The sequence below is a fragment of the Odocoileus virginianus genome, unplaced genomic scaffold (assembly GCF_023699985.2).
Source record: "Odocoileus virginianus isolate 20LAN1187 ecotype Illinois unplaced genomic scaffold, Ovbor_1.2 Unplaced_Contig_1, whole genome shotgun sequence".
NCBI classification, from domain to species: Eukaryota; Metazoa; Chordata; class Mammalia; order Artiodactyla; family Cervidae; genus Odocoileus; species Odocoileus virginianus.
In genome coordinates, this window is record NW_027224318.1 from 4,211,593 (window position 1) to 4,233,494 (window position 21,902).

Sequence of the window (21,902 nt, forward strand, 5' to 3'; positions counted from 1 at the left end):
GTGGAAGATAGAATGGTGGAAATAAATGAAGCAGAGAGGAAAAAAGAAAAAAAAAATTAAAAGAAATGAGGACAACCTCAGAGACCTCTGGGACAATGTCAAATGCCCCAACATTCAAATCATAGGAGTCCCAGAAGAAGACAAAAAGAAAGGCCATGAGAAAATACTTGAGGAGATAATAGTTGAAAACTTCCCTAAAATGGGGAAGGAAATAGCCACCCAAGTCCAAGAAACCCAGAGAGTCCCAAACAGGATAAACCCAAGGCGAAACACCCCAAGACACATATTAATCAAATTAACAAAGATCAAACACAAAGAACAAATATTAAAAGCAGCAAGGGAAAAACAACAATTAACCCACAAGGGGATCCCCATAAGGATAACAGCTGATCTTTCAATAGAAACTCTTCAAGCCAGAAGGGAATGGCAGGACATACTTAAAGTGATGAAAGAGAAAAACCTACAACCCAGATTACTGTACCCAGCAAGGATCTCATTCAAATATGAAGGAGAAATCAAAAGCTTTACAGACAAGCAAAAGCTCAGAGAATTCAGCACCACCAAACCAGCTCTTCAACAAATGCTAAAGGATCTTCTCTAGACAGGAAACACAGAAAAGGTTTATAAACTCGAACCCAAAACAACAAAGTAAATGGCAACAGGATCATACTTATCAATAATTACCTTAAATGTAAATGGGTTGAATGCCCCAACCAAAAGACAAAGACTGGCTGAATGGATACAAAAACAAGACCCCTATATATGCTGTCTACAAGAGACCCACCTCAAACCTAGGGACACATACAGACTGAAAGTGAAGGGCTGGAAAAAGATATTTCATGCAAATGGAGACCAAAAGAAAGCAGGAGTAGCAATACTCATATCAGATAAAATAGACTTTGAACATAAAGGCCGTGAAAAGAGACAAAGAAGGACACTACATAATGATCAAAGGACCAATCCAAGAAGAAGATATAAGAATCTTAAATATATATGCACCCAACATAGGAGCACCGCAATATGTAAGACAAATGCTAACAAGCATGAAAGGGGAAATTCACAGTAACACAATAATAGTGGGAGACTTTAATACCCCACTCATACCTATGGACAGATTAAATAAACAGAAAATTATCAAGGAAACACAAACTTTAAATGATACAATGGACCAGTTAGACCTAATTGATATCTATAGGACATTTCACCCTAAAACAATGAATTTCACCTTTTTCTCAAGTGCACATGGAACCTTCTCCAGGATAGATCACATCCTGGGCCATAAATCTAGCCTTGGTAAATTCAAAAAAATTGAAATCATTTCAAGCATCTTTTCTGATCACAATGCAGTAAGATTAGATGTCAACTACAGGAAAAAAACTATTAAAAATACAAACATATGGAGGCTAAAACAACACACTTCTGAATAACCAACAAATCACAGAAGAAAAAAAAAAGAAATCAAAATATGCATAGAAACAAATGAAAATGAAAACACAACAACCTAAAACCTATAAAGCACTGTAAAAGCAGTGCTAAGGGGAAGGTTCATAGCAATAGAGGCTTACCGCAAGAAACAAGAAACAAGTCAAATAAATAACCTAACTATACCTAAAGAAACTAGAAAAGGAAGAAATGAAGAAACCCAGGGCTAGTAGAAGGAAAGAAATCTTAAAAATTAGGGCAGAAATAAATGCAAAAGAAACTAAAGAGACCATAGCAAAAATCAACAACATCCTATCTTCCAGAGGATAAAAAAAAATAGACAAACCATTAGCCAGACTCATCAAGAAACAAAGGGAGAAGATCAAATCAACAAAATTAGAAATGAAAATGGAGAGATCACAACAGACAACACAGAAACACAAAGGATCATAAGAGACTACTACCAGCAACTATATGCCAATAAAATGGACAACTTGGAAGAAACTGATAAATTCTTAGAAAGTATAACTTTCCAAAACTGAACCAGGAAGAAATAGAAAATCTTAACAGACCCATCACAAGCACAGAAATTGAAACTGTAATCAGAAATCTTCCAGCAAACAAAAGCCCAGGGCCAGATGGCTTCACAGCTGAATTCTACCAAAAATTTAGAGAAGAGCTAACACCTATCCTACTCAAACTCTTCCAGAAAATTGCAGAGGAAGGTAAACTTCCAAACTCATTCTATGAGGCCACCATTACCCTAATACCAAAACCTGACAAAGATGCCACAAAAAAAGAAAACTACAGGCCAATATCACTGATGAACATAGATGCAAAAATCCTTAACAAAATTCTAGCAAACAGAATCCAACAACATATTAAAAAGATCATACATCATGACCAAGTGGGCTTTATCCCAGGGATGCAAGGATTCTTCAATATTCACAAATCAATCAATGTGATACACCACATTAACAAATTGAAAAGATAAAAACCATATGATTATCTCAATAGATGCAGAGAAAGCCTTTGACAAAATTCAATATCTATTTATAACAAAAACCCTCCAGAAAGCAGGAATAGAAGGAACATACCTCAACACAATAAAAGCCATATATGATAAACCCACAGCAAACATTATCCTCAATGGTGAAAAATTGAAAGCATTTCCCCTAAAGTCAGGAACAAGACAAGGGTGCCCACTCTCACCACTACTATTCAACATAGTTTTGGAAGTGTTGGCCACAGCAATCAGAACACTAAAAGAAATAAAAGGAATCTAGATTAGAAAAAAAGAAGTAAAACTCTCACTGTTTGCAGATGACATGATCCTCTACATAGAAAACCCTAAAGACTCTACCAGAAAATTACTAGAGCTAATCAATGAATATAGTAAAGTTGCAGGATATAAAATTAACACACAGAAATCCCTTGCATTCCTATACACTAACAATGAGAAAACAGAAAGAAAAATTAAGGAAACAATTCCACTCACCATTGCAACAAAAAGAATGAAATACTTAGGAATAAATCTACATAAAGAAACAAAAGACCTATATATAGAAAACTACAAAACACTGGTGAAAGAAATCAAAGAGGACACAAATAGATGGAGAAATATACCTTGTTCATGGATTGGAAGAATCAATATAGTGAAAATGAGTATACTACCCAAGCAATCTATAGATTCAATGCAATCCCTATCAAGCCACCAACAGTATTTTTCAAAGAACTAGAACAAATAATTTCACAATTTGTATGGAAATACAAAAAAACCTCAAATAGCCAAAGCAATCTTGAGAAAGAAAAATGGAACTGGAGGAATCAACCTGCCTGACTTCAGACTATACTACAAAGCTACAGTCATCAAGACAGTATGGTACTGGCACAAAGACAGAAATATAGATCAGTGGAACAAAATAGAAAGCCTAGAGATAAATCCATGCACCTATGGACACCTCATCTTTGACAAAGGGGGCAAGAATATACAATGGAAAAAAGACAATCTCTTTAACAAGTGGTGCTGGGAAAACTGGTCAACCACCTGTAAAAGAATGAAACTAGAACACTTTCTAACATCATACACAAAAATAAACTCAAAATGGATTAAAGATCTAAATGTAAGACCAGAAACCATAAAACTCCTAGAAGAAACATAGGCAAAACACTCTCTGACATAAATCATAGCAGGATCCTCTATGACCCACCTCCCAGAGTAATGGAAATAAAAGCAAAGATAAACAAGTGGGACCTAATGAAACTTAAAAGCTTTTGCACAACAAAGGAAATTATAAGCAAGGTGAAAAGACAGCCCTCAGAATGGGAGAAAATAATAGCAAACAAAGCAACTGACAAAGAATTAATCTCAAAAATATACAAGCAACTCTTGCAGCTCAATTCCAAAAAAATAAACGACCCAATCAAAAAATGGGCCAAAGAACTAAACAAACATTTCTCCAAAGAAGACATACAGATGGCTAACAAAACACATGAAAAGATGCTCAACATCACTCATTATCAGAGAAATGCAAATCAAAACCACAATGAGGTACCATCTCTTGCTATTCAGAATGGCTGCTATCCAAAAGTCTACAAACAATAAATGCTGGAGAGTGGGTGGGAGAAAAAGGAACTCTCTTACACTGTTGGTGAGAATGCAAACTAGTACAGCCACTATGGAGAACAGTGTGGAGATTCCTTAAAAACTGGAAATAGAACTGCCATCAGTTCTGTTCAGTTCAGTCGCTCAGTCATGTCTGACTCTGCAACCCCATGAATCGCAGCATGCCAGGCCTCCCTGTCCATCACAAACTCCCAGAGTTTACTCAAACTCATGCCCATCGAGTCAGTGATGCCATCCAGCCATCTCATCCTCTGTTTTCCCCTTCTCCTCCTGCCCCCAATCCCTCCCAGCATCAGGGTCTTTTCCAACGAGTCAACTCTTCGCATGAGGTGGCCAAGGTATTGGAGTTTCAGCTTCAGCATCAGTCCTTCCAATGAACACCCAGGACTGATCTCCTTTAGGATGGACTGGTTGGATCTCCTTGCAGTCCAAGGGACTCTCAAGAGTCTTCTCCAATGCCACAGTTCAAAAGCATCAATTTTTTGGTGCTCAGCTTTCTTCACAGTCCAACTCTCACATCCATACATGACCACTGGAAAAACCATAGCCTTGACCAGACGGACCTTTGTTGGCAAAGTAATGTCTCTGCTTTTTAATATGCTATCTAGGTTGGTCATAACTTTCCTTCCAAGGAGTAAGCGTCTTTTAATTTCATGTCTGCAATCACCATCTACAGTGATTTTGGAGCCCAAAAAAATAAAGTCTGACACTGTTTCCACTGTCTCCCCATCTATTTCCCATGAGGTGATGGGACCAGATGCCATGATCTTAGTTTTCTGAATGTTGAGCTTTAAGCCAACTTTTTCACTCTCCTCTTTCACTTTCATCAAGAGGCTTTTTAGTTCCTCTTCACTTTCTGCCATAAGGGTGGTGTCATCTGCATATCTGAGGTTATTGATATTTCCCCCAGCAATCTTGATTCCAGCTTGTGCTTCCTCCAGCCCAGTGTTTCTCATGATGTACTCTGCATATAAGTTAAATAAGCAGGGTGACAATATACAGCCTTGACGTATTCCTTTTCCTATTTGGAACCAGTCTGTTGTTCCATGTCCAGTTCTAACTGTTGCTTCCTGTCCTGCATACAAGTTTCTCAAGAGGCAGGTTAGGTGATCTGGTATTCCCATCTCTTTCAGAATTTTCCACAGTTTATTGTGATCCACACAGTCGAAGGCTTTGGCATAGTCAATAAAGCAGAAACTGATGTTTTTCAGGAACTCTTGCTTTTTCGATGATCCAGCAGATATTGGCAATTTGATCTCTGATTCCTCTGCCTTTTCTAAAACCAGCTTGAACATCTGGAAGTTCTTGGTTCACGTATTGCTGAAGCCTGGCTTGGAGAATTTTGAGCATTACTTACTAGTGTGTGAGATGAGTGCAATTGTGCAGTAGTTTGAGCATTCTTTGGGATTGCCTTTCTTAGGGATTGCAATGAAAATGGACATATGACCCAGCAATCCCCCTGCTGGGCATACACAGCATGAAACAAGAATTGAAAGAGACATGTGTACCCCAATGTTCATCGCCAGGACATGGAAGCAACCCAGATGTCCATTGGCAGATGAATGGATAAGAAAGTTGTGCTATACATACAGAAAGGAATATTACTCAGCTATGAAAAAGAATGCATTTGAATCAGTTCTAATGAGGTGGATGAAACTGGAGCCTATTATACAGAGTGAAGTAAGTCAGAAAGAAAAACACCAATACAGTATATTAACGCATATATATGGAATTTAGAAAGATGGTAATGATGACCCTATATGCAAGACAGCAAAAGAGACACAGATGTAAAGAACAGACTTTTGGACTCTGTGGGAGAAGGCGAGGGTGGGATGATTTGAGAGAATAGCATTGAAACATGTATATTAACATATGTGAAATAGATCGCCAGTCCAGGTTCGATGCATGAGGCAGGGTACTCAGGGCTGGTACACTGGGATGACCCTGAGAGATGGGATGGGGAGGGAGGTGGGAGGGAGGGTCAGGATGGGGAACACATGCACACCCATGGCTGATTCATGTGAATGTATGGCAAAACCACCACAATATTGTAAAGTAATTAGCCTCCAATTAAAAGGAAATAAAAGGAAAAAAAAACCTCTAACAATTAAGAAAATGGCAATAGGAACATATATATCAATAATTACTTAAATGTAAATGGATTAAATGCTCCAACCAAAAGACACAGACTGGCTGAATGGATACAAAAACAAGACCCATATATATGCTGTCTACAAGAAACCCACTTCAGACCTAAAGACACATATAGACTGAAAGTGAGAGGATGGAAAAATATATTCCATGCAAATGGAAAGCAAAAGAAAGCTGGAGTAGCAATCCTCATATCAGACAAAATAGACCTTAAAATAAAGATTACAAGAGATAAGGAAGGACACTACATAATGATCAAGGGATCAATCCACAAGAAAGATATAACAATTTTAAATATCTGCGCACCCAACGTAGGAGCACCTCAATACATAAGACAAACACTAACAGACATAAAATGAGAAATTGACAGTAACACAATAATAGTAGGAGACTTTAACACCCCACTCACACCAATGGACAGATCATCAAAAAGAAAATTAATAAGGAAACACAAGTCTTAAATGATACATTAGATGAGATGGATCTCATTGATATCTTCAGGACATTCCATCCAAATGCAGAAGAATACACCTTCTTCTCAAGTGCACATGGAACATTCTCCAGGATAGACCACATCTTGGGTCACAAATCAAACCTCAGTAAATTTAAGAAAATTGAAATCATATCAAGCATCTTTTCTGACCACAATGCTATGAGACTAGATATCAATTACAAGAAAAAAAACTGTAAAAAACACAAACACATGGAGATTAAACAATACATTTCTAAATAATGAACAGGTTACTGAAGAAATCAAAAGGGAAATCAAAAAATTCCTAGAAACAAATGACAATGAAAACATGACAACTCAAAACCTATGGGATGCAGCAAAGCAGTTCTAAGAGGGAAGTTTATAGCAATACAATCCTACCTCAAGAAACAAGAAAAACATCAAATAGACAACCTAACTTTACACCTAAAAAGAACACACACACACAAAAAAAAACAAAAATTAGCAGAAGGACAGAAATCATAAAGATCCGAGCAGAAATAAATGAAAAAGAAATTAAAGAAAAATAGTAAAGATTAATAAAACTAAAAGGTAGTTCTTTGAGAAGATAAACAAAATTGACAAACCTTTAGCCAGACTCATCAAGAAAAAAAGAGAGAAGAATCAAATCAACAAAATTAGAAATGAAAAAGGAGAGGTTACAACAGACAATGCAGAAATACAAAGGATTATAAGAGACTATTATGAACAACTATATGGCAATAAAATGGATAACCTGGAAGAAATGGACAGATTCTTAGAAAAGTTCAATCTTCCAAGACTGAACCAGGAAGAAATAGAAATTATGAACAACCCAATTACAAGCACTGAAATCAAAACTGTGATCAAAAATCTCCCAAAAAACAAAAGCCCAGGACCAGATGGCTTCACAGGTGAATTCTATCAAACATTTAGAAGAGCTAATACCTATCCTTCTAAAACTCTTTCAAAAGTTGCAGAGGAAGGAACACTTCCAAACTCATTCTACAAGGCCACCATCACCCTGATACCAAAACCAGACAAAGACAACACACAAAAAAGAAAACTACAGGCCAATATCACTGATGAACATAGATGCAGAAAAAACCTTTGACAAAATTCAGCACCCATTTATGATTAAAACTCTTCAAAAAATGGGCATAGAAGGAACCTACCTCAACATAGTAAAGCCATATATGATAAGCCCACAGCAAACATTCTCAATGGTGAAAAAAAAACATTCTCAATGGTGAAAAACTGAAAGCATTCCCTCTAAGATCAGGAACAAGACAAGGGTGTCCACTCTCACCACTATTATTCAACATAGTTTTGGAAGTCCTAGCTATGGCAATCAGAGAAGAAAAGGAAATAAAAGGAATCCAGATTGGGAAAAGAAGAAGTAAAGCTCTCACTGTTTGCAGATGACATGATACTATACATAGAAAACCCTAAAGATACTATTAGAAAATTACTAGAGCTAATCAGTGAATTTAGCAAAGTTGCAGGATACAAAATCAATACACAGAAGTCACTTGCATTCCTGTATACTAACAATGGAAAATCAGAAAGAGAAATTAAGGAATCAATCCCATTCACCATTTCAACAAAAAGAATAGAATACCTAGGAATAAACCTACCTAAGGAGACAAAAAAGAACTGTATACAGAAAATTATAAGATGAAAGAAATCAAAGATGACATAAACAGATGGAGAGATATTCCACATTCCTGGGTAGGAAGAATCAATATTGTGTGAAAATGACTATACTACCAAATGCAATCTACAGATTCAGTGTGATCCCTATCAAATTACCAATGGCATTTTTCACAGAACTAAAACAAAAATTTCACAATTCACATGGAAACACAAAAGACCCTGAATAGCCAAAGCAGTCTTGAGAAAGAAGAATGGAGCTGGAGGAATCAATCTTCCTGACTTCAGATTCTTCAGATTAGGAAGAATCAAACTTCCTAATCTTCAGACTGTAGATTATACTACAAAGCTACAGTCATCAAAACAGTATGGTACTGGCACAAAAACAGAAATACAGATCAGTGGAACAAGATAGAAAGCCCAGAAATAAACCCATATACCTACAGGTACCTTATTTTTGACAAAGGAGGCAAGAATATACAATGGGGCAAAGACTAACCTCTTCAATAAGTGGTGCTGGGAAAACTGAACAGTTACATGTAAATGAATGAAATTAGAACACTTTCTAACACCATACACAAAGATAAACTCAAAATGGATTAAAGACCTAAATGTAAGACCAGAAACTATAAAACTCTTAGAGGAAAACATAGGCAGAACTTTCGATGACATAAATCAAAGCAAGATCCTCTATGACCCACCTCCTAGAGTAATGGAAAAAAAAGTAAACAAGTGGGACCTAATAAAACTTAAAAGCTTTTGCACAGCAAAGGAAACTATAAACAAGGTGAAAAGACAAGCCCTCAGAATGGGAGAAAATAATAGCAAATGAAACAACTGACAAAGGATTAATTTCCAAAATATACAAGCAGCTCATATAACTCAATACCAGAAAAACAAAAAACCCAATCAAAAAGTGGGGAAAAAGACCTAAACAGACATTTCTCCAAAGACATATAGATGGCTAACAAACATATGAAAAGATGCTCAACATCGCTCATTATTAGAGAAATGCAAATCAAAACTACAATGAGATATCACCTCACACCGGTCAGAATGGCCATCATCAAAAAGTCTACAAACAATAAATGCTGGAGAGGGTGTGGAGAAAAGGGAACCCTCTTGCACTGTTGGTGGGAATGTAAATTGATACAGCCACTATGGAAGACGGTATGGAGATTCCTTAAAAAACTAGGAATAAAACCACCATATGACCCAGCAATCCCACTCCTAGGCATATACCCTGAGGAAATAAAAATTGAAAAAGACACATGTACCCCAATGTTCATTGCAGCACTATTTAAAATAGCTGGAACATGGAAGCATGTTCATTGACAGATGAATGGACAAAGAAGTTGTGGTACATATACAAAATGGAATATTACTCAGCCATAAAAAGGAACACATTTGAGTCAGTTCTAATGAGATGGATGAACCTAGAGCCTATTATACAGAGTGAAGTATGTCAGAAAGAGAAAGGTAAGTATCATGCTGCTGCTAAGTCACTTCAGTCCTGTCCGACTCTGTGCGACCCCATAGACGGCAGCCCACTAGGCTCCCCACTAACACATATATATGGAATCTAGAAAGATGGTACTGATGAATTTATTTGCAAGGCAGCAATGGAGAAACAGACATAGAGAACAGACTTATGGACACAGGGAGAGGGGAGGAGAGGGTGAGATGTATGGAGAGAGTAACATGGAAACTTACATTACCATATGTAAAATAGATAGCCAATGGGAATTTGCTATATGTCTCAGGGAACTCAAACAGGGGCTCTGTATCAACCTAGAGGGGTGGGATGGGGAGGGAGATGGGAGGGAGGTTCAAGAGGAAGGGGACATATGTATACCTATGGCTGATTCATGTTGATGTTTGGCAGAAAACAACAAAATTCTATAAAGCAATTATCCTTCAATTAAAATAAATAAATAAATTTAATTAAAGAAAGCAAACAGGCAGTGAGCAAGGTTTGGTGTTCATGTCATGGCTTGCCAATCTCTGATTTAGGGAAGTCCTTATCTAATATAATCTGTGCCACAAATGCAAGCCACAGAGGTAACTTTAAATTTTTCTAGAATCCACATTTTAAAAAGCCAAAAGAAAGAGGTGTATTTTTTCAGTAGTGTATTTTTAGGGGAGTACTTTAATAGTATATTTCATTTAACCCAGTATATCAAAAATATTATCATTTCAACATACAACAAACAAACAATTATTAATGAGATATTTTACGTGTTTTTTATCATACCAAGTCTTTGAAATCAGTTATGGGCCAAACTGAATTTCTCAAAAAGGTGTCGAAGCTTTAACACTCTGTACTTGTGAATATGATCTTATTTGAAAGAGGGTCTTTGCAGGTGATCACACGAAGACAAAGTCATTACAATGGATTCTAATTCAATAGGACTGTTATCCTTATTAAAAGAGGACATCTGGTGGGAATGCAAACTAGTACAGCCACTATGGAGAACAGTGTGGAGATTCCTTAAAAAACTGGAAATAGAACTGCCATATGACCCAGCAATCCCACTCCTGGGCATACACACCGAGGAAACCAGATCTGAAAGAGACACGTGCACCCCAATGTTCATCGCAGCACTGTTTATAATAGCCAGGACATGGAAGCAACCTAGATGCCCATCAGCAGATGAATGGATAAGAAAGCTGTGGTACATATACACAATGGACTATTACTCAGCCATTAAAAAGAATACATTTGAATCAGTTCTAATGAGATGGATAAAACTGGAGCCCATTATACAGAGTGAAGTAAGCCAGAAAGATAAACACCAATACAGTATACTAACGCATATATATGGAATTTAGAAAGATGGTAATGATAACCCTATATGCAAAACAGAAAAAGAGACACAGATGTACAGAACAGACTTTTGGACTCTATGGGAGAAGGCGAGGGTGGGATGATCTGAGAGAACAGCACTGAAATATGTATATTAACTGTGAAACAGATCACCAACCCAGGTTGGATGCATGAGACAAGTGCTCGGGGCTGGTGCACTGGGAAGACCCAGAGGGATGGGATGGGAGGGAGGTGGGAGGGGTGATCAGGATGGGGAACACATGTAAATCCATGGCTGATTCATGTCAATGTATGGCAAAAACCACTACAATATTGTAATTAGCCTCCAACTAATAAAAATAATTGGGAAAAAAATAAAATAAAATATATTAATACTAAAAAAAATAAATAAAAGAGGACATTTGAACACAGAAACAGACACATACAAATAGAAAAAGCTATGTAAAGACAAAGGAGTGATGGAACAGAAGCCAAGGAATGCCCAATATTGCCAACAAAGCACAAGAAGCTAGGGGAGACGCCTGGAACAGATCCTCCCTTAGAACTCTCAGAAAGAACCAACCTTGCAGACATCTTGACCTCAGACTTCCAGTCTCCAGACGAGGAGGAAATAAATTTCTGTTTTTTTAAGCCACTCAATGGGTGGTGCTGCGTTACATCAGCTCTAGGAAATGAATACAAAATCTAAGCCTTTGTATTTACAGCACAACTCAACTGATACTAAACACATTCCAAGTGCTCAACAGCCATCCAGGGCTAGTGACTACCTACTGGATAGTGCAGCTTGAGAGACAGCAATTTGGCTTCCCCTCAGAGCGGGTTGAGTAGCTTAGGGAAAAAAAGGCATCAGGCAAACAGGGAGTTTGAGGATTAAGTATAAACAAAGAACTTTTTACAAATCTTGACCTTTCTTGAAAATGTATTAAATGGAATAGTGCTAGGTGTTTACTTTCTCTCAATAGTTTAGGGCCCTCAGGAACTGACCATGGCAAAGACAAGGAGTGCTCCATTTTCTTTAGTTTGGGCCAAAGTCATTTCATTTCAGAGTTCTGTTTTTGCTTCTATGGTGTATGATCATTTTTAACTCCCAACTGATTTCCTCTGAACTCAATATGTGATATTTTCCCTTGAAGTAATTTGGCGGTTTCATCATTTTATTGATCTTACTTTCCCATTAACTGTATTCGTGCATGCAATATATTATCTGAAGTGACAGGAAGATGGTAACAAAAAGCTCCATTGTTGATATTTGACTGCTGACAGCTTTCAAGCTACTTTCCCCTTTTCCCCTTCTGCCCCACATCTAGTAAGCCAATGAGAAAAGCTGGGCCCTCTCTCACCTGGTGCTGATGAGAAAGCTCAAACCAAGTACACCCCGAGCCACGTTCAAGACTCTTCACCCCAACCCCATCTCCTACCCACACTAAAAACCAGAGCCACTCACCACACATCCTTTGTGCAAAGCAAGTGGATGGGCTTGAATGCCAGCCCTACTCTTCCCAGAAAGCCTCGTGATGTGAATAATAAACTTTTTCACATCCTCTTGGTGCATATGTGGCATCTTTGGCCTCAAGATTCAAACCAATTTGGTGTGTGAGTAGCAGGTATGATACTGCCCTTTCACAGAGGAACTCCAAGATGGATGGTGCTGAGAGCAGTAGTGTCTAAAAGATGCCCAGTACCTCCTGGAGGCCTTTCTTCTATTGCTTCCAGTTAACTACCTGGCTCCACAGCCTGCAGGCAAATCTACACTCTGAGCCGCTCCCTAGGGCCTGCTGCCTACTATGCTCTTTGAACCATGCTGCTACCTACTAGTGAACTCACGTTAGAGTTGCTGCAGCATGTAATAAGTCCTAGCAAGCCTTGGTCACTGATTTAATCTATCCGAGTCATAAGATTTGCATTCCGGGCCAAGACTATGGGATTAGGACCCTACTTAAAGTGGCCCTGTGTTGGGTATCTCAGCCTGGACCTATCGGTCTCAGATTGAGTCTCGTCTCTCAATTCCTGCACAAGGTATGACTGATGCCAGGCTCAGGGGAACAACTCCCATCCAGGGATTGTTGAGCATATGTTTCAACCAGGCGTTGGTCCTATTCTATATAGTGTTCAGGGAAAAGACTGATAACATGTGCGATATGATGGTCATGGGTGGTCATGTGGAATGCTGAAGTCACATGCCTAAAAGCAGATGGCATATTAGGACCCTAAATGCCTCTGGTGCAACAAATATCTTGATCCTCAGTATTATAGTGGAAAGCATGCACCCCTGGTACCCCTGTGGCAAAGACCCTTATGAAAAACATCCTTAATGCTTTATTCCCAACCCTCTTAAAGAACCAGGGGTCACCATCACCTTATCAGATGGTTGCAAAATGGATCAATGAAGACTCTGGGTTCTACTGAGTGCCACATGTGATCAACATACCAAAAGGTTAATTCAAACTCAATTTAAGCCCAGAGTCTCTAGGCCCAATAAAAAAATAATTGCCATAACAAAGGTCCCTAACCCTAATAATACTGATTAAGGACGCTTTGGAGGAAGAAACTTATAAACATGACCAGGGAAGAGAGGAGTCCTCCAACACAAGGTATATTCATTAATGACCAAAACAAAAATAATGAAACAAACAAAAATTGATGTGGGATGGAGGAAAGAGAGAAACTACAATAGAGACCTGCAATTTGACCCAACTGCATATCCAAATTGTTTGAAAACAATTTATGCAACAGAAAGCTAAAAGTGTGCTGATTGGGTTTTGCACTTCTAAAATGTTCTAAATTAATTTTAACATGTGCTGAAATGAACCGACTGGCAAACTTCCACGGCCTTAATTGATACTGGGGCCCAAATCAAAGCCATACCTGTAGGTCTCACTAAATTTAAACAAGGTATCCTCTATATTTTCAGAGAATTACCAAACATAAAGTAGAGGCGGGGAAAGGTATGCCTCACCTTAACCATCAGGACTGCTGCCTTGACTAAAGTCCCCATGGTCACACTGCCCACTTCCCTAACACATCCCGTAGTGGGCATGGATGCTCTGATCAAATGAGTAATAAATTGAAATAAAATTAAATATTTGGTATTTAAAACTGGTGTGACAAAATGGAACCACATAGACCTCCTCCCTGATAAAAATCAGCCAAGGGAAGAGATACATGGCACCAAGTTCCTCCAAATTGGAGCTTCCAGTTGTCCTCTCTCCACAGTCAAGGACAGTATTCGTTTCCTGGCATCAATATATGACAATATACATTGAGTCCATGAGGGAAGCTCACCTGAGCCTTGAGTCCAGAGTCTTTATTGGGGCTTGATAGGGTACACCTGGCTGGCCGTCCATATGGCTGATCTCAAATTCCAGTCCCTCTAGAGGTCAAGTGAGACCTCATGACCCAAAGCTCTCACCCTAAATCAGACTGTTAATGTGACCCAAAGCCCTGAGACAAATGAAGATATTCCTATCAGGCACGGTATTTCAAGGGCTTAGATATTATCTCCAAGAAGCTAAGGGAAAAGGCTGGACCTGTCTTTGGGCAAGGTTACATTCTTTACTACACAGCTTCCATAATTAATATTACTGAAATTACTGGACCCAATCCACAACTGGAAAATGTTTTGCTACTAAATATTTGGTGAATATGCTCTATTCAGTGCATATTTCCATAGTCTCTCAAGTGAAGTCTCCCCTCATCTTCAAAGAGATATAATACACCTTCACCCAGCTATACACGGAGTATCTTAACAACACTGCCATGGCACACACAGTCTTTGCAAGGAAGACATCAATGGTATCCAACTTTCCTCAGGAGCACAGGTATAATATCCCACTGATGATATCCTCCTCTGAAGAGACTCATCTGACACACTGATTCAGGACACGAAAATATTCACAAAGGAGCTCACAAAGGAGGATGAGCTGTTGCCCCAGCATTTGGCTAAATTCCCGTTAATCATTTGGCCAAAGGGCCACTCCACCCCAACACTGTCAAGAAACAACTATTGATCATCTCAGCAACCACATCACATCTCAGCAAGCCAAACATCTTTTAGACATTTGAGGGTTCCCAAGGCAATATATTCCTTCTTCACAAATTTTACTTAAACCCACTTATGCCGTTACTTACAAATCAGCCCATCTTGAATGAAGTTCCCACCAATGAAATGCACTTGAATGTGTCCAAAGCGCAAGATGGCAGGCACTCTCATTAGTGTCTTCCAGACAGTCTTTCACTGTAGAGGCTTCAGGAACCTCCTCTCCTGCCTCCTGGAATCTCTGGACCACCTAAGATGGCCACAAGTTGTCTATGCAGAAAACTTTTTTTTTTCTGGTGCAAAAGCGACTCTTCAGCCCCAGGCTACATGCATTCGAGCAACAACTGCTGGCTATTTGAACATACCAGGCCCTTCTGCAGATGGAGACTCTCACAGGGGACTCTCCACGCCAGCTGCCCAGGATGCTTTTGATCATGGTGGCAGCACCCCTCCTTATTGAAACAAAAATGATATGTCCACAATAGGGCCAAACCTGGGCCTTCTAGCATAGCTCACCTAGAGAAATGGGTGGCCTCCTCTGTCCCCTGGCCCTTGACAGATCCAATGATGCCGAAGGAGATTACCTTCTCCCAGATTCAATGATCACCTGAAGAGCCCCTTGGGATCAACTTCAGATCCACAAAGGGAACTGGAACACGTTACAGACAGCAGCGCTGCTGGAGAGCCGCTGCTGTTCATCATTTAACCTGGACGTACCTAATCATGGACAGGACTCAAGAATCATCAAAACTGAGTCAACTACAGGCCATCATCTTAGCACTAGAGGATACCCTAGACAATCGATCCCATAAGCATTTGCTTGGTTTTTTTTTTTTTTTTTAGACTCTTGGGTCACTGCCAATGGTGTGGTCACCTAGTCCGATCAATGGCAGCAACAATTCCTTATTTAATGTTGCCCCTTTAGGGTAAAAAATTCTGGGAATTTGTGACTTCACAGTTACCCAAAATATAAATCAAGGTCATGCATGTCTCTGCAAGGTCCCAGCAAGACACTCCTTATCCTCTTCAGAGTTCCAGACATCACTGACAGTGAATGAGGCATTCATTTCACTTTTCAGAATACACAATGCTAGGCTCTCGAAGCAGGTATTCAAAGGAACATTCAAGACCCTCACTGGTCTCAGGCTGCAGGCCTCATAGAGCACCATAATGGCTTACTTCAACAAGTTCAAATTCAATTAAATGAAACACAGCATAATTCAGTCATCAGTGAAACATCAGAGATGAATTGCATCAATAACAGAGTCTGAATCCATGTTTTATGCTTGCTGATGGCTTTCAAGCCCATTCCCTCTTTCTCATTTGTCTCAAGTTTGCACAACTCTGGAATAAAGTTCAAGTGATCCCTCCCTTCATGCCAGTCTGGAGGTTCAAACCATCAAAATTTCAAAGGAACCCTCACACTTACCCCATGCCCTAGTCAAAATAATACCAAAACAACCACTAGCCTCTTCCTTCATTCAAGTTAAATGGACCTGCTTGGGAGCTTGCCATGCTCACCTTATGATGGAATAGCTTTTTCATACCATCTTTGTGCATTATGACATCTCAGCCTTGATTTCAAAACCAATCTGAGGCTAAGAGATGATTCTTTCCTCACCAGGGCAATCATAAAACCAAGATTCTATCGAAAATGTACATCCCACTTCTGATGAAAGCTGACTCCACCTCCAGAAGTAACTGACTGCTAGTCACAAAGGGGGATTTTTGCAATTGTATCCATGAAGGAAGAAGACGTTTGAGAAGCTTATATAACATGTCACATACCTCTCCCACTCCCACTTAGCTACAGATTAATTTTCCCTTAAATATATTTGCAAAAGCTTACTTTTCTAGCCAGGCAGAAAAGAATGCACCATTCAAAGCCATCGTCTGTACAGAAATCCTGGTAAAGAGTTTTAAAGAACTGCAATGTCACAGCTCGCCTGGTATTGTTAATCCCTGAAAAGGAGAGTCAGCATTGCCCAAGAAAGCTTTGTTAATACTATAACCATCACACACTTAGCCAGCAAAAAAAAAAAAAGTAGCAATAGTAGGATTGAATCTTGAGTAGGTTTTATAGAAATGAAGGGTCTGTAAGAAGTTATATAGTGAAAATGATACTGACAAATGCCATAGCAACCAAAACTGCTTGTTGTCTTGTGAAAATAAAAATCTTCCTGATGGTCAGGCATTTGGTGTGTGTCTATAGATAAGTGTATGAATAAAAAGGTTCCCTCAAAATAAAATCCATTCCAGGGCTGCTAAGACTGTTCAGGGAAAGGGGTAACTTTGATCGTGGAACTCTTTTTTTTTTTTTTTTCAGTCTAATCCTACACAGAAGATATCAATTTCAGTTTCCAATGAAAACAGAAAGGAGAAATCTGTATTTATGTGAGCATGTGAAGCAGTCACTGCACCGCCTGCCTGCATAGCCGGGTTGTGCTCCCAGGCAGGGCTCTTCAGAAATACTGTATTTCCACAGAATGAGATTTCATTTCCTCCTTTTGCTAAACACTGCTCACAGCCCTCACTCACAGAGTTCTTTCTGGGTCTAACTTCCATTCTTCTTGCCCTGGTTTCAGTGCTTCTCATTTTTCTGGAGATGGTTTTCCTTTTACCTTATTGGTAGATTTGGTAAGTAGATTTGAACCGTAGGTTCAGCATCCTGCCACTTTGAGATAAGTCCTCAGCTCTTGAATCCAGTCTTATCCATTGGTTTATAAACTCAGAAATATTTCCATTCCATCACTATGCTTACCCTGACATTAGTCCCACTTGAACACGAGTGCTCCTCTCTCTCTCTCTCTCCTAGGAGTCACTGCGATTTGCTATTCCCATCTCGAAGGAATTCTAATGGAAGTCTTCTTTCTCCTCTGCCTTCTCCCCTTACATACAAACACTTCACAGGATCCACATTCTCAACAAAGCGGAAAGTACTACTATAACTTGAATGCATCCTACGAGCTGTCCACTTGATGAACCCCTCTGATCCTCACTCAGCCCTACAGGTTGTCATCCTCCTTCTCCATATGAGGCAACTGAGGCTGAGAATCAAAGCAGAAGCCTTGCAACACTAGCGCTCTGCACAACTGAAATTCCCAGTTTAACCCCTGGGACTGCCACAGCTCCCCACCATCAGGCCTGGAGATCAAGAGCAGAGTCTCAGGCTGTAGGGGTGGGGCAGGCCACTCCCTCCACCTCCCTCCTTTGTGAAAAGTGCTAAGAATACCATGAAAATATCCAGTGGTCCTTTCTGGGAGTCCAGCCTTAGGTCCACCAACCAGCCCCATCTCCCAAGAAGACCAAGTACACAAAAGAAAAAAACCAATACCCCTGGGGCTCTCTGCCACCTTCTCTTGGTGGTCCAGCACGCATCCCTCTAAACCCAAGGTGTATAGACCTATACTAAGTCCTGAGCCGTGGAAGTGGCCTTCAGCATTTCTCCTGCTATGCCTTCTGAGATTTTCCCCTTGCAGGGAGGTTGCACAGTTACAGAGAAAAGCAAGCAGTTGAACACTGGCAGAAGAAATCAAGTTTGAACTTTGAACTTTGCATATGTGCAACAGTAAAATTTAAAACAGAGAGGATAGGAAAGGGGAAAAAAAGAAGAAGAAAAACGCACATTTAAGAAGGCCCGCACAATGGCGTGCTTCTGCAAGCCTTGGGTTTTCTTAAAAGTGACATGCAATTGTTTCTTGCAATTGTATTTCTCTTATCATTTTCTCTCTCCAACCTCTTACAGATCTGCCTTTCACAGAAACACATTTGGTGATGGGTACTGAATTGGAACACTCTACTTGTGATAAACCTGTCCTGCCGAGTTTATATAAAAGGAGAGGGGAGGTGCGAGGAGGGGGAACTCAAGTAAGAGAAGATAATGCCATAATTGAGACAATAGTAATTCTTCTTCTTACTTTTACCGTTAAAAACATTTTAACATTTGAAGGGATGAATACATAGCCTCTCAGGCTCTGCTATTCAATAATACAATTCATTACGAGGGAGCAGAGAGGAATCTCCATAGCATTAAGAACATCAAGCAAGGGGGAAATGAAGGCCGGTGTTACAAGCCCTATGGCCAAACCCAGAAATGAATGACAATTAGATTGCAGTCCAAAACGCTCAGGCTCTCCAGACATACATTTTGAAGCCCATCCATATTTTTCAGAAGGAAGAGAGAGACGACGCCTGGAATGTTGTCTTTCAAAAGTATTAATGATGCACTATAAATTTCCTCCACGTATTAATGATAATTCAGTCCTCATTAAACGCCGGGTGCTGATAGCAACCCACATTTCGGCACAGCAGGCCCTCGCAAATTTATTTCCCTTTGTGAAACCCAGTTTTCTTTAATAGTTTGTCGAAACATAGACTGAAGCTGCGCAGGGGTGAAAATCCATTTCTACGTCTGATCAAACTCAGGGTTTTCTAACCCGCAGCGCCTGCGCTCCACGGACCCGCGGGCATCTTCCTGGGGCTGCACATTACGTGTGGTTCCCAACAGGGTACCAGAGAGAGAAAAGCCCCCCTTTCTCCTCGGAGTGCTTCCCCAAACGTAAATGGTGGCGAGTGCAGCAGATGGCAGCCTGCAGGGTGCTGCGGGACGGGGGCTGGAAGTGGCAGCGTCTGAGCTGGGCGGGCACCGCGGTCCCTAGAGGGCGCGGCAGGGACCCCGGCTGCACGCTACTGCAGGCGCTGCCCTCGGGGCCAAGGCCGAGCGCCCCGTTTTAGGCACAGTTTTGCTAAAGAAATAAAAGATCCGGAGCGCCACCCCCAGGTCTGCGTCCTGGGGTCCAGGGGGAGCCAGGACACCGGGGACTGGAGGTGGAGGCGCGCGGCGGTGCCAGGGGTCTTCGCAATCACTCTCGGTGATCCGAGCGGGCTAGGGGCTCGAGCACTCCCGCAGTGACAGTTTCGGGGCACCAGAGGGCGCCGCGCGCACAGCTCGCTTTCGCCGCGAGCCGGGAACCGGCGGGGACTTGGGGGCCTCCGGAAGGTGAGGGACGGAAGCGAGGCTTCACCTGCCCGCCCGCCCGCCTGAACCATCGCCCCCTCCACCCAACCCCCGGTAGCGCGCGACCCCGGGCCTCCCTCTGCAGCCCACAGGGAGGGGCCCGCGCTTCTCGGAAACATCGGATCAGGTAACCTCTGCTAACAAGCTGGCAAAACGCAAATGAAGGAGGGGGAAGCATCCATGACACCCACGGGAGCTCAAGCAAATGTCATTTATAAACGGCTGAGGATGAGCAATTGCCATCAGACGCCATCCTGCCGCACCTCGCAAATCCCTTAGCGCTGGCTCTGTCCTGAGGAATGTACCCCACCTCAGAGATGCCAGGTGCCACCCACCAAGGGGGCGTCCGCTAAGGATGCACAGAACTGCATCACAGTCATCCGAAAAGCACCTACTATTGTACTTGCCACTGTGGCTCTGAGCACTTGCACATCAATCATTCTATTTAATCCTCAAAACTATCCCAGGAGGCAGTCTCAGCCTCACTTTACAGAGGCAGAAACTGCAGCTCAGAAGGGGTATAGGATCTGTTCAAGTTCACACAAAAACCGTGTTCTTTTCACCGTCCACACCACCTCCCTGATGGGGAACACAGCTGGCCAAATGACTGCTTATACAATTCTTCAATCCAGCAAGAAATACTGAATCTAAAAAGTAAGCATATGAGTTTATAAAAATAACTCAGGCTCTTAATTCTTTTCACTTGGAAATAAGCCCCAAACCTTCCTCTGGTGTCCTTTGAATGTGGTATCTCAGACTGGCTGAGTAAGCCTTCCCCACTTGAGTTAGGAAGTGATCGCCCACACCAGGAGCCACAGTGGCCCCAGACACCCGGAGTCCTTTAGACTCTCAGGCCTGGCTTCTTGCCAACATGTGCAAGATCTGCTTTCTGGGCACAGAATGGAAAAGCATCCAATAAGTGGTCCAGAGGTATCACTAAACACATTGGCATAAACTACTGATCCCAGGATCTTACCTCCTTCCAGAAGCTTTTTCAGCCCACATTAATTTCTGTCTCTGATCTCCCCCTAGTACTTAATGTAGGAGCCATCCTATAGCGACTTGCTTGTTTCCATCTCCTGTTCGCTGATTCTCTTGTGTGTGTCTGTCTTCACAGAGAGCTGGCAAGAACCACGGGAGCAGAGGCCATGTCAGCAGTGGACAAGCAGTAGCTCTTGGGGACTTGTGAAATTGAATTAGGGCTGCATCTCTGCTTACAGCATCTATCACTTTCCACCAATTAAACAAGGTGGCCCTGTCTGCTTTTTCGTCTAGTTTGGGGATTTGTTTATTTGAAACACTGATGCCTGCTGACAGGTAGAGTTTATAAAAAGACAACAGTAATGGTGAAAAGGTGAATTATTTCCTTGGCATGATGCAATGTTCACTGTGTCCTCTCTTCTTGTTTGGATCCCTGTTTCATCTTTCTTTCACAGCTGTATTTTGATAACAGGTACTCATCTATGCTATAGAAAGCCAAAATACAAATGAATATTAATAGGAGACACCACTGTCTGGCAAATTCCCATCTTCTCCACCATTTGCTAGTAACGCACTTAAAGTAGAGTGCTGTGTAGCAATCAGATGCGTTGGGCTGGATATCTCTCCCTCTCTCTCATAATGCAGTAGCCAAACAGGCTGTTACTGATAAGAAATAGAAAGATGGGCAGTGAGAAGGAGGAAGCAAGAATTGATAAGGAA

General features: G+C 40.8%; 1 pseudogene; it reads right to left on the reverse strand.

Moving 5' to 3' along the window:
- The window catches only part of LOC110145478 (protein shisa-2 homolog), a 122,507-nt pseudogene extending 106,624 nt beyond the window's left edge, over positions 1 to 15,883 (reverse strand).
- Between the last annotated feature and the right edge of the window lie 6,019 nt (positions 15,884 to 21,902).